At 43.1% G+C, this 13429-nt stretch overlaps 1 long non-coding RNA gene across 1 annotated transcript; it reads right to left on the bottom strand.

Moving 5' to 3' along the window:
• Positions 1 to 292: 292 nt before the first annotated feature.
• LOC143441186 (uncharacterized) lies at positions 293 to 13140 on the bottom strand. The gene is made up of 4 exons (XR_013108415.1): positions 12637 to 13140; positions 7212 to 7320; positions 1546 to 1604; positions 293 to 559 (listed from the first exon to the last, which is right to left on the bottom strand). It is a non-coding gene; the product is annotated as an uncharacterized LOC143441186 (long non-coding RNA).
• Between the last annotated feature and the right edge of the window lie 289 nt (positions 13141 to 13429).

Genomic DNA, 13429 nt, shown 5'->3' with positions numbered 1-13429 from the left:
CAACCCCAGGAAATGTGGAGAACTGAATGACAGCCAGTGGAAAAACACGATATGCAAGGAAAGAACACACAGGAGGTATCCTAGGAGCATGAAAGTGGGTGCCAAGAGGCAGGGGAAGATGCTGAGACAGAAAAACCTCTCAATTTGTGCTTGAGGTGACTGTGCAGAGGCTAGATACGAGGCAAAAGGAATTGTCTGGTGGGCAATGGTGCAGGGAAGTCTTAGACTTACCCTCCTCCTTCTGAAATTTTAATAATTTTAGTCTTTGAATTGAGCTGACAATGCATAGATAAACAGGGGAAAAAAACCTAACAGTTGTCAACATGCCTAAGTATAGGAGTCACAGAAGTGTGAGACCCAAAGGGGACAGTAGCTGATCATTAAAGAGAGATAAACAAAGGGACAGTGGTTGGGATGCTGGGAGTAGGACGTATGCTATGAGAGGTTGGGGGAGGGAGGTGGACAGCCTCAAGGGTTGTCTTGTGACAGAGATAAGTCCCTCAGCCAGCCACCTGTGGTCATCTCTAACTGTCCAGGTGTTGGATTTCCGCTCTTCTTCCTGTGGTTTAAAAAAAAAAAAAAAAACTTGCTAAGATAAGAAGCTGTCACCGTCCTAGAGATGTTTAGAGTTCCTTTTACAAAAGGACAGCTCTTCAGAGTTCTTCCTGAATCTGCTGAGATCTGGAGTTACAATAGGTAATTGGAAATATGTCAAATAAATACATTAGGGGCAACATATTCTGATCTATCTCAGTGTCTGGACCCTCTGAAAGGGAGCACACTATTGCTCAACCAGAAAGCATCATCTCCCAGGAGCCTTGGGGAGCAGAGGGTCCAGGTTCTATGCCCACCTCATGTTCTCAGAAGTGGGGAGAGGAGGAAACTGGCTCACAGGAGACTCTTCTGTTCTTCTGCTATGGGGAAACAATTGATGTTGTGACTCCAAACTGGGATATTCTTAGGCTGTGCTTAGAGCCTGCTTTTATAAACAAGAGTTCCTGTGCACTGGTGCAAACTTTTACAGACATGCATTATATTTACCAGGAAATTTTAATGATACTGTCTGCCCATTCCCTATTTTTTATTTTAAATTTATTTGTATGAGCATATGCCACATGCATGAAGGTACCCAGAGATGCCAAAAGAGCTTAGTCCCCTGGAGCTGAAGTTTAAGATGGCTGTGAGTCACCTGACCACCTTTTCTGATATTTAATCATGGATACTGTTTGCCAATGGTAGCCAGTAGTTTTTTAAATTAAATTAAATTAAATTTATTGATTTATTTTTATGTATATGTGTGATTTGCCTGCATGTATGCTTATGTCTGAGTACCACATGCATTTCTGGTGCCCAAGAAGGCCAAAAGAGGGCGTCAAAGCCACTGAAATTATAGTTACAGACAGTTGTGAGTTGTCATATGGGTGATGGGAACTAAACTTAGGTCCTGTGCAAGGGTAGCAGGCACTTTTAACCACTGAGCCTGTCTAGCCCCTGCTAGTTTTAGGATGGCTAAATTCCTGTGTCCTTGTTAGCATCCCAGCCTACCTGGAACAGGGCTGGCAAACGTCAAGAACAGCATATGGGATCCAACAGTTGGGTCTTCACTAGTTTTCAGAACAAAATACAAAATAAAAAAATTTATTTTAAAACATGAAACTAAGCATGCAAATTGCTAAGCATGCAAGTGTACTTGTGATGAAAAAAAACAAAAAAACAAAAAAACAAAAAAACAAGAAAAGTCACCAGTGTGTCACACTTCTGACTCATTGTCACTTTACTAACAGTGAGACACACACGAGGACACAATTATACAAACACAATATGGGACTTTGCTAAAGTATAAATACAATGCTCAATGAGTTAAGCATACCTTTATTTCAACAGTTAATTTATATACTGAAGCACATCACTGTCCAAGATAGTTTACCACCACTAGCCATATTATAAAACTGAATGTCAGCTTGAACCTGAGTACTATAAAAGAAAGAAAGCAATTATTCCCCCCCCCCAAAAAAAAAACCAGTAAAAAGGCACTAGCAAACAGAGTTGTACAGTTACTTTACACTTTTGATTTATGAAGACGTATTTGCTAGGGTGGGAGGAAACAACAGCGTTTCACTTAACAATCAGCGTTTATAGCATTAACATGTTAGGCTTAGAGAAATGTCTGTTTATTCTGCCCACCTCAGGAAGGGTACAACTGGACAGGGTGACTCTGAGCCAACAACACAGACAGGATGTGCTGTGCTTGTACTTTGTAGCAAAGATATAGAAAAAAAAAATCTGCCAAAGGCCAAGGTAGCCAGCCGATGCCATTTCTTTCTCCTTCCTCCCTCTTCCCTCTTTCTTTCTTTCTTTCTTTCTTTCTTTCTTTCTTTCTTTCTTTCTTTCTTTCTTTCTTTTTTGCTTTCTTTATTGCTTGTTTGCTTTTTTGCTTTATTTCTTTCTCTCCCTACCTTCCTTCTTCCTTCCTCTTTCCTTCTGTTCTCCCTTCCTTCCCTCCTTCCTTTTTCCCTTCCTTCCTTTTTCTTTTCCTTCTTCCCCTTCTTCTTCCCTTCATCCTTTTCCTTTCTCTTTCATTTTCTTTTTCTTTCTTTCCACCTCTCTTACTTGTTCTCTCTCTCTCTCTCTCTCTCTCTCTCTCTCTCTCTCTCTCTCTCTCTCTCGTTCTCTGAAACAGATCTTGTTATGTAGCTCTGTAGCCCAGGCTGTCCTGGAAAATTCTTTGTAGCCAGGCTGGTCAGAAACTAGTGGCACTCCTATTTTTGCTTCTGGAATGACAGGATTACAGGTATGTGTCCCCAGACAAGAGTTCTCTATGTAGTCCAGTCTGGCCTTGAACTCACATCCACTCCCCTTCATTTTCCTTCTTCTCTATGAAAATATTAAGATTATTGGAGTGAGCCACCATGCCTGGCACCTGGAGGATTTTATTTTTAAATGCTCTAGAGATACTTCTGGTATGGATGTCCCATTTATGGCTGAGCACTTCATAGACACATTCTCCTCATTTGAGCAGTGTTTTATCTCTGCATTAGCCATCATGCACTGCACAAAGAAAAATCTCAGATGAGGTCTGAGAGTTGCACTAATCTATGGATAGAAAGATATAAATTTACAAGGCAGTTTGATATTAGACAAGCAATATTAATAGTTTCACCTCTGAAACCTGAGTTCCCAAACCATAGGTTCTTGGCCAGATTTATAGAAGCAAGAGTATGTTTTCTCATACAGTCTAACCAGAAAGTGGTTGGTTACCCTACAGCATTTATTCATAGTTACACTCACAGGCACATCTCAACACACTGGACATCATTGTAGTTCACAAGATTCATTGCTGGATAAGACTAATGATAATCCCCTGTCCCTGCAGAAGCCCTGTCCAGTACTATGAAAGCTAGCCAGCATGAGGGAAGCTTGTGAGGTGGAACCAGCTTGATTTCTGTAAGTCCTGTGAGCAAAATATATGGTATCTTCAGCAGTTGGGTCTTATCATCAAGTTATTGCAGAAAAACAAGAGAAATGGCAAAAGCTTGTATTGTTTGGGGGTGTCTGAGACATCTCTGAGTAAAACTGGAGAGAAAATATCCCATACCTGGCACTGGATTGTGTCTGGCTTCTGGGAGGAGCCTTATGCCCTCGGTAGAATAACTCCAATTAAACTGTCTTTTTAAAAATTAAATGTTTTCTTGATGTATATAGGTGTTTTGTCTACATGTAAGTCTCTGTACTATAGTACTATATGAATATCTGATGCCCACAGAGACCAAAAGAGGATTTCACATGCCCTGAAACTGGAATTACAGTTGTAAGCTGTCATAAGTAGTTGGAATTGAACCCAGGTTCTCTGGAAGAACATCCAGTGTTCTAACTGTTAAGCCATCTCTCCACACCACAGATAAACTATTGTATTATGTGTGTGTGTTTCTGTATATATGTATTATACATATATAATATGAAATATAAAACAGGTTTCCATATGACTTCTAAAACACTGTTACCCATCTTTCTTTCCTTCTCCTTTCTCTGCACTACTCTCCCTATTTAAACTTCCCTCTCTATTATTCTTCCTTTCTTCTATCCCCTTGTCTTAGTTAGGGTTTTACTGCTGTGAACAGACACCATGACCAAGGCAACTCTCATAAGGACAACATTTAATCGGGGCTGGCTTACAGGTTCAGAAGTTCACTCCATTATTATCAAGGTAGGAGTAAGGCAGATCGGGGCAGGTGTGGTGCCAGAGGAGCCAGAGTTCTACATCTTCATCTGAAGACAAATACAAGAAGACTAGCTTCCAGGCATATTCCCCACAGTGACACACTTTCTTCAACAAGGCCAGACCTCCTCCAACAAGGCCACATCTCCTTCAATAAGGCCACACTCCCTGGGCTAAGCACTTTCAAACCACCACACCTCTCTCCTTAAGATCTACCTTCCCCTCCTCACCAAAGGTCCTTCCTTTCTAGTGCCCTTCATTCTACAGGTGCTTCCAGTTAAACATTCAAATCTAAAAATTCAATACAAGGATCCACACATGATTGAGAACATGGGACTCTTGTCTTTGCTGGGTAGTGGATACCTCCCTCAGTATAATAGTTACCATTTTCATCCCACTTACCTTTAAATTTTATGATTTTGTTTTTCTTTACAGGTGAATAAAATTCAAGGCTCAAAGACTCTCACTGATGTGGAAAGAGAGGTTGTTGAGAGCTAGACCTTGGGGAGGACCTGAGAAAAACATTGTCTTCTGGACCTGAAATGACCATTGCCTTCATCCTTTACAGCAGCTGTGGCTGCCCGTGCAAGACCTACACACAAGTCAGTCAATATGTTAATTCTAACAGGGGAGGGTCTCATGAGGGTCTCTTCCTAGCTGGGAAGCTGCTGGCAGTTGTCTTTTGCAGGAGAGAACATCATTTTTCTTTTAGGCGTGGACCCTGGTAGATTGATCACACTTCAGTGGATAGCCCTAGAGCCATAAGTAAATGTATAGGGGTGTCTGTAGTTGAGGGCACTTCACACCCTTTGTTTGCTTCCTCCCTAGGACTCTATGTCACTTGTAGTTTTTCCATGGACAGCTATTACTTTTACCAAAGTACAAAAGCAAATGTGTATATGGATATTTATAGAAAACAGAAAAAATTTAGTTTACATGAAAATAATAATTGTTGGGTAATTTGCTTAATTGGGGTTCCTGGCTCAGTGGCACCAGCCAGTGTCAACCTGCTAGACTCCACCTGAGGTGATCTGCCTCATTGTGTGGTTTGCATAGAACCATATGCCGTCCCAACTGAATGTTTTACCCAGTGTGAAATAATTCCTGTTGACAGGATAACCACAGTCACAGCAGGTAAGCCAAACTAAAGGAAAACAATAATCATATTAGGGAAGCAGTAATTACCTGTGCCTACCACCAAATGTTGAGACTAATCTGCTCAAGATGTCTGTGGAGCGTGTGGCTGGGAACAGCTTGAGGGCCACTTGGAAAGACACTGGGACAGGAGCATGGGTCCCCTTAAATGCACTTGTTTATGAGCTACTTAGCATTTGCTAGTGGCACTCGGTCTCATTTTTTTTACCACAATCCGAAACACGAACATGTAATCCAGGCCTCAAAATCTGAAGGTAGAGGCCCAAGACCAAGACTGTAGCTGTAAATCTGCTTTTCTGCTTGGCCAGATGGCCTGCACCTTTAATTACTATGATTCTTTCTTTCTTTTTTAGATCTGAGTATCAAAAGTTAGTGTTTAATTGTCTAACCAAAACTATATTTGCATAGTCTGCACCACAGCCTTACACTCTGCTCAGTCTCCCTTTTTTGCCATCAATATGTAAGACATCTCAGAGTGAAGTGTAAGTACAGAGATTTCCCCATAGAGCAGTGATTCTCAACTCGTGGGTCAAGACTTCATTGGGCCGTCAAACAACCCTTTCATAGGGGTCACCAAAGACTATCCGAACCCACAGACATTATGATTCATAACACTAGTAAAATTATAGTTAAGAGGTAGCAATGAAAATAATTTTATGGTTGGGGTCACCACAACATGAGAAACTATATTAAAGGGTCCCGGCATTTGGGAAGGTTGAGAAGCGCTGACTCAGAGAGTGCTGTTGAAGCAAGATTGCCATGGGCACTAGTTCACTCTTCACGTTCAATACCTCATCTTCTCTTCAGTATGAACAAATTGATGCCTATGTGACACTCCCAAAAAAACTGTTTCTGCTCTGACTTTCCAACAAGTGATCCTGGGCAGAGCTGGGTACCCCAAACCTATGCAGATCAGTGTTTCATTGGGCAAGCAAAGTGAGCAAGGCTTCTGTTTGGAACAAGGCTGAAGAAGGCCATGGAACTGGGACTGCTTTTAAAAACATTCTTTTAAGATTAATTTATTTTATTATTTTATTTGAATAAATGTTTTGCCCACATGTATTTCTGTGAACCATGAACCTGCTTGATTCCTTCAGTCAGAAGGGGACCTCAGATCCTCTGGGACTGGAGCTACAGATGCTCGTGAGGAGCCGTTTGGGTGCTAGGAATCGAACCTGTGTCCTTTCTGCAAGAGCAACCAGTGCTTTTTACCATTGAACTAACTCTCCCCAGCCCAAAGAAGGCTTTTTAAATGTCTTCTGAAATTAGAAAAAAAAAAAATTCCTAGTGGAATTATGGGGTCTGATGGCTTTTTTTGTGACCTAGGTCTTTAATCAATTAAAACTTCTTATTGGAGCCTTTTGCAACACAAATGAGTATCTCACTTATTAAAAATTAAGAAGCCATAGTGTCTAACACACACGTGGAAGAGCAGGGAAGTGTAGCAAAAAAAGCTTAGGGGTTGAGCGTAAAACTACACTGCACAGCTCCGTTTAAATGTACCACAAAGTTTGGATGTTGCCACCTGCAGCGCACGACATTCGCATAATCGAGTTTGCTTACTTTTAGTTTATGAGTTGCAGACTGCAGTTAGGATTCATTTGTATTGTTTCATCTGAATTATGGGCTGTAGCTTGGAAAGCAAGAAAGTAGTTAAAGACAATACTTACAGCAGCTGGAGAAACTAAACAGTCCCCGAGCTTCTTTGAAATAGACCACAAAATATAACACAGCAACGTGAAGCTATTTCGCACTAGGCTTCTCATTTAAAATGGGTTTCTCTACCTGAGAAGCCTCCTCAGTCAGCCAGGTCCAGAATGTAATTTTGTGCACCACATACCTGCCTGTTGCCCTTAGAGGTCAGAAGAGAGCATCAAATCCCTTGGGACTGGAGTTACTGATGGCTGTGAGCTGGCATGTGGGTTCTGGGAATCAAACGTAGGTCCTTTCTGCAAGAGCAATAAGAGCTTTTACTGCTGAACTCACTCTCCATCCCAGAGAAGGCTTTTAAATGACTGCTAACTCCCTCCCCACATCACTAATGCTCTATAGACATGTTTTGGTAGTCAAGGACTAATGTTGTTTTTTTCTCCTCAACAAACACACACACACACACACACACACACACACACACACACACACACACAGAGAGAGAGAGAGAGAGAGAGAGAGAGAGAGAGAGAGAGAGAGACAGAGAGAGAGAGAGAGAGAGAGAGAGAGAGAGAGAGAGAGAGAGAGATCTTGGGGGGTGAGAAGGAGGAGGGAGGAGGGAACAAGGAAAGGTGGACAAAGGGAGGAAGGACAGGAAAGAGAGCGAGAGGGAGGAGGAGAGGGAAAGGAAAGGGGAGAGAACACCTTGTCTTTTAGGATGTGGGGCGTCTGCCTGCTTGTAAATGGCTTCTTTGGTTTAATAATTAAGTATCTGTTTCTTTTCCTTACATGCAGACTCGCAGTCTCCCCCTCTCCCTCCTGCCCAACTCCTAGGGATCTGCCGGCCCAGTGGCACTGACCAGCTACTCTACTTTGCTTCCTGTTTCCACTCCTGGAGCTTCAGTTGTCGACAACTACTGAGCCTCCATTGCCTAGCTATCAGTCTAGGCTTCAACCCTGTTTTCTGATTGTTCCCTTCATCCCCAATGGGGGAAAAATGCAGCTAGAGGCACTTCAAGTTCCGTGTTCAAAGAGTGACTTAGCTCATCAAAAGCTCAACAAAACCTCCTAGGATTCCATGTCTCACTTTGCTCCTCTCCTGTGAAACTCCCCCAGCCAAGTGCAAAGCATCCCACCCTGTGGTTGTACAAGCAGAAACTCCAACTTGGAGTCACCAGAATCTCACTTTTCCTCATGCTCACAGGCCGTCTTTAGTGAGAAGGCACCACAGGGAAGCATTCTCTTGCCCTGTCTACCCCATTCACCGTGATCCATTATTCTAGGCTTCCAGTTCCCAGACTGGTTTCCCACCTATGATCTTTATGCCCACACAGAGGTGAGATGTTCAAAATCACTTCCTGGAGTAGAACTACAAACCTCCCCATTCAAACCTGTAAAGAACATCTAGGCAGGACATTGTGGCTGTTGGCCTTTGCCTCTGTCTCTGCCTTTTTCCCACTCTCCTCCTCTCTCCACTCTTGTCATGGGCTCACATCATCTGTATTCATCCTCACCTATTCTTCTGGCTGAGTATCTGTAATTCTCTTCCTGTAGGAACAGCATTGTGATCTTTCTCTCTATTCAAGCTCACACTTAAGGTTTTTTGTTCAACTCCTGTGAGGTCAACCCCTGACCCACTGTCTGAAGCAAGCTCTCATGCTAGTCCAATGTTCTTGTGTGGCCATCTAGGCTTGTCGCTCTATGAAGTACCTTGCTGTCTTAGATCCTTTCTGACTGCTATGATAAGACACCATGATGAAGGCGACTTATACACTTACATATGAAAGAGCTTACTTGAGGGTCACACTTTCAGGGAGTTATAGTCCATGGCCACCATGGTAGGGGCATGGCAGTAGGCAGGCAGGTAGGCACAGCTCTGGAGCAGTAGCTGAGTGCTTACTTCTAAGATGCAACCATGAGGTAGAAAGAGCTAATTGGCAGTGGCATTAACTTTTAAAACCTCTAAGCCTACACCCAGTTTCCTCCAATAAGATCACATCACTGAATCCTTTCCAAACACTTCAGCCAAGGGGGATCAAGTATTCAAACATAGCAGCCTACGAAGGGGGCCATTCTCATTTAAACTTACTAAGATTTATCTTTCATTTTTCCCCATGTTTCTGGTGCACCACTATTGGACTATAAACTCTTGAGAGCAATTACTTTAAATTATTGAGTGATTCTTCCCTCCTCCCCCCAAACTGAAGAAAATTATGACAAGATTTAACAAATGTTAGCATTATTTCTGTGTTCACTTATTGCCAGGTTAATTTCTCTGTTTAGTAACAAGAATGTGCAAACCAGCTTGTGTAGGTTGGGAATGCCAGATCAATGGATCCATGCTTGTACCATGCTTGGAGCGAAGGTAACTCAGCATGCTTGACGAACCCTTTAGGAGGACTGTGCCTGTCATGCTTGCATGTCAAAGAGCACCTTCTACTGAGCCCAGGGCAACAGAGCCTTGTGAAAAGGAGTGGATGGAGTTGAATGGATGAATCTCTGGCTCCCCAGAATGAGAAACATTTCCTTCTTGGGTTCTCCTTTCAGTGGAGTATGTTTCAGCCCAGACCCGAACTAATGTCCTGTCCAGGGAGACCGGTCTGTATAGCATAGAAGCAGACAATCCACAAGGAAGGCTAGACTCCTGGCTTGGAGAACTTACCTCAAGCCTATGACATGGGTTGTCTGAACACCAAAGCATGACAAAACATAGAGATGATCTGACTCAAAACACACAGACCTTGTTACTTTGCACAGTGTTTTGCCTTCTGTCTTCCTGAGTTCTGTCTTTGCCTCCCGCAGTATGTCTTCCCAGGGAAATCTCCCCTTTTCCCCTCGCTTATACTCATTCATACCTAAGATTTTGAGGATAGCTAAAATACTGGTCTTTCTGTCAGAGACAAAATTTCTTTCCTGAGCTTTCTCTGCTCACCTGCCAGTCAGATATTAAAATTAACAGCTTTATTGAGGCAAAACAAGCACACGATGAGTTTCACACATTTGAAGAGTAGAACTTCTTACATCTGACAGATGCTTAAAGCTGAAAAGCTGTCAGGAGAATCGAGGAATGTACTTCTCAGCAAAGGTTCCCCGCTGCTGTCCTTCTCATCCTTCATATTCCCAGGAGAACTGATCTCCTTTTGCTGTAGGGCATTTTTCATGTGCTGCAGTTGACATGAAGGGAGCCACTCAGGATCTGCCCTTCACTGCCTGGCTCCTTTGCTTAGCATCGCTCGGCTAAGGCACATTCAAGTCATGATTCAGAAGCTCACTTCACTTTATTATTGAACGGCGTTCTGTTGGATAGCTATGCTACAGCTGATTTATGCAGCCAATCACTGATGTGCTTTAGAGTTTGTGGCCATTATGAGCAAAACTACTATAAAGTTGCTTCACTTCTTATCCATAAATACCCAGATGTAGAAGGTCTAACTTAGAAAAGAATGCAAAATTGTTTCTACCGGTCTGTACCTTTGCTTTGTGACCTTTTAGGTAAGGTCAAGTATAGAAGACAAGTGCCTACAAGCTCCACTGTAACTATATCTTTGCCATACACTAAGACCATCCACATTGCCTTCAGCCTAATTACATTTACAGAATTGTGGGAATTAACCTGAACAGCTCAGGCTCCTGCTCTCTGCTCTCCTCTTCCGTATCCTGCCTCAATGCCATTCTTCAAGATCCTACTAGAATCTCTGACATCTGTCCACATTTTTTTTTCCATCCAAAGAAACTTAGGCATCCTACAGACTTGGCCACCCCCTCCATAGTCCTGTGTCCATGTGCTACGACTCATGCACCCGGAAGCTACCTTGTCCTACCCCAGGGAAGGAAAACAAAGAACGTAAGAGAACGCCGGGAATTCACAACAAGCATTAACGCTTCCCTTCCTTAAGGAACAGCGAGTTATGTCCCAGTCCAAGCTTCACCTTCAAACAGCTTCTTTTCCTTCAGAGAGTCTCCCTTACGACAGGACCAATCACAGTGAAATACAGCATTCATATTTCTGAGCAATAAGCCAAAAGAGGGCACTAGCAAGAGATGGCTACAAATTTCCATTCCTTTCAAGTTTCATGCTTACAATTTAAAAACTTAGAGCCCAGGGGAGAACGGAACTCTAAGGTTTCTCAGCCGTTTATGGTAAGAAGCAGGACTGCTTTGGAGATGCCCCTGGGACTGCTACAAAAGACTCTTAACTGGAGGATTCTGCGCTCCCACTCCACCCTGGGGCTGAAGCAGCCCCATGAGGAGCAGAAAAAAGGAGATCCTTCCTTTGCTAAGTCATGCGTCTGCAGAAGGTGATATTTTAACTGTTTCTGGACTTCAGTAAATAAAAATCATAGCTACAGAGCACATCACAGACCCTAGTCAATGAGCAAGGACAAAATTTTGAAGGGAGATTTATTGCACTTTATTGTTGTTATTCTTGTTATTATTATTAATTATCTTCTCTGTGTGTGTGTGTGTGTGTGTGAGAGAGAGAGAGAGAGAGAGAGAGAGAGAGAGAGAGAGAGCGCATGGCATAGCATATATGCAAAGTCAGAAAGAGGGTTCTCTTGCTCTGTCTACTGTGTGGCCTCCAAAGACACAATCAAAGTTGTCGGGCTTGGTGGCAAGAGCTTTTACCTGCTGAGCCACAGAGAGCCCACAGAGAGACTTTAACACCCAATCTCCACTGGCTTATATTTAGTTGAGTACCCTGCTTCATACTTCACAAGTAATTGGTCTCATATCTCTTTCAACTTCCAGTCTTGTGCTCTAATTTATAAAGATGTTGCAAAGTCACCTGACGTTTCAAAGGAGAGAGGGCTCTGATTTTAGGATGTGGGCCTAAAGTCTGCATGAACTGAAAACCAGCTGTTAAATCAGGGAAGCTGTCTGGCCCTGGCAGCTAGAAGATCTGTCTGGTGACTACTCTTTTAAGTCGGAGGAGGAGAAGGAGGGCTGGGCCAGGAAGGTTGGAATGAAAGGCAGGATTTCCTGAGGAAATTCAGCTTGGGCCTCTGCAGTTACTGATGTTGCTTTTCTCCCTGAATGCTAAGGGTGAGCTTGAGTCTGCAACCCACTGGCTCTCCGCTTACCCCATTACCTCGGCAGGCATTGCCTTCCCCTGTGCAAGCTCTAAAGCATTGCATCAGACCTGCTTAGGGCAACACTGGGGAGAGGTGAAAGAGGAAATGATTTCACTTCCAGCCTCAGCAGGGGGTTCCCAAGACATAGTGGGTGGTCAGCCCTTGAGACGTCAGAGATCTGATCCTTGATGTGTGCACACTTACTCCCTTCTTTACCGTAAGGGTACCTGGATGTGGCAGATTAGAGATGGTGGTACGCTTTGGCAAGCTCGCCGTGAATACGGGTTGGCAAGTGAGGGTGAAACACTCAGTGCGGAAGTGATCTTTGCCACATTTGTGCCTGGCCTTCAGAAGGACTGGCCGTGGGGCCATATAAAGAACCTAACTACTACTTCTCAGCTAAAAGTGCAGGGAAAAGAAGAGGCCCTTCCCGAGGCCAGCCTTCCAGCCATCTCTGTTACTCCGCTACTCTGCTTTAAAACGTCATCTCCATGTAATGCTGCTGTTCTGAAACTTGTGGAGCCCTTTGAGCATGTGACTTACCTGGCAGGCAGAGTGTCTACATGGCAGGACTTCCGTGCTTGTGGGCAGTTCCGCTCTGTTACCTCCATTGCCTCAAGCTGTTTCCTGATCCACTAAGATGTGAGCAAGCCAAATCACACTCCCCGCCATCACAGACTCGAGTCTCTCTCACTGCCCTAAACACCAACATGCCTTCCTATAGTGAAACTGAGAGCCCAGATAAACCCTTCCTCCCACTAGCTAGCTACTTCTGCTAAATATTTTGTCATGGGGAAATGAATGAGTCTGCCAGGGCCCAGTCATTTGTTACCTTCAACCCAGCCACCATCTATCTGCATTACCACCAAGAGACCCCATTCAACTCCACAGTCAACTATCGACCCATCGACCCATCGAAAGGAAACCAATTCTTGACCTGTAGGTAATGATATGTTTCTCAGCTTGCCAAGTTTTCTTGTAGAGAAGTCACGCCATGGAGCAGTGGGTAAGGACAACTTCTCTAAGCGTGTCTATATCTTATATGGCTTTTCAAGACCTATTTTTTTTAAATAAACTTAATTACTAAAAACTTCCAAAAAATAAAACTAAAGCTAGGTAATGATAAGTAATAAACTAGAAATAAATAAAACCCATTGGTTTTCTAGCTCGAATTCTGTCATAGGTTTTATTGTTTTGGGTGGTGGGTAAGTTCATAAAAATATATTGGATACTGAAAGCATACAAATTAAACGTGAAGTTTCACAGCTTCTGTTCTGAATGCCGATTCTAAATGTATAGAAGTTCATTAAGATGTATAGACTTGGAGTCTGATTAA

The sequence above is a fragment of the Arvicanthis niloticus genome, chromosome 2 (genome assembly GCF_011762505.2).
Source record: "Arvicanthis niloticus isolate mArvNil1 chromosome 2, mArvNil1.pat.X, whole genome shotgun sequence".
In the NCBI taxonomy this organism is placed as follows: Eukaryota; Metazoa; Chordata; class Mammalia; order Rodentia; family Muridae; genus Arvicanthis; species Arvicanthis niloticus.
Note: the sequence above shows the minus strand (reverse complement) of the source record. Positions and strands in the feature narration are given on the sequence as shown.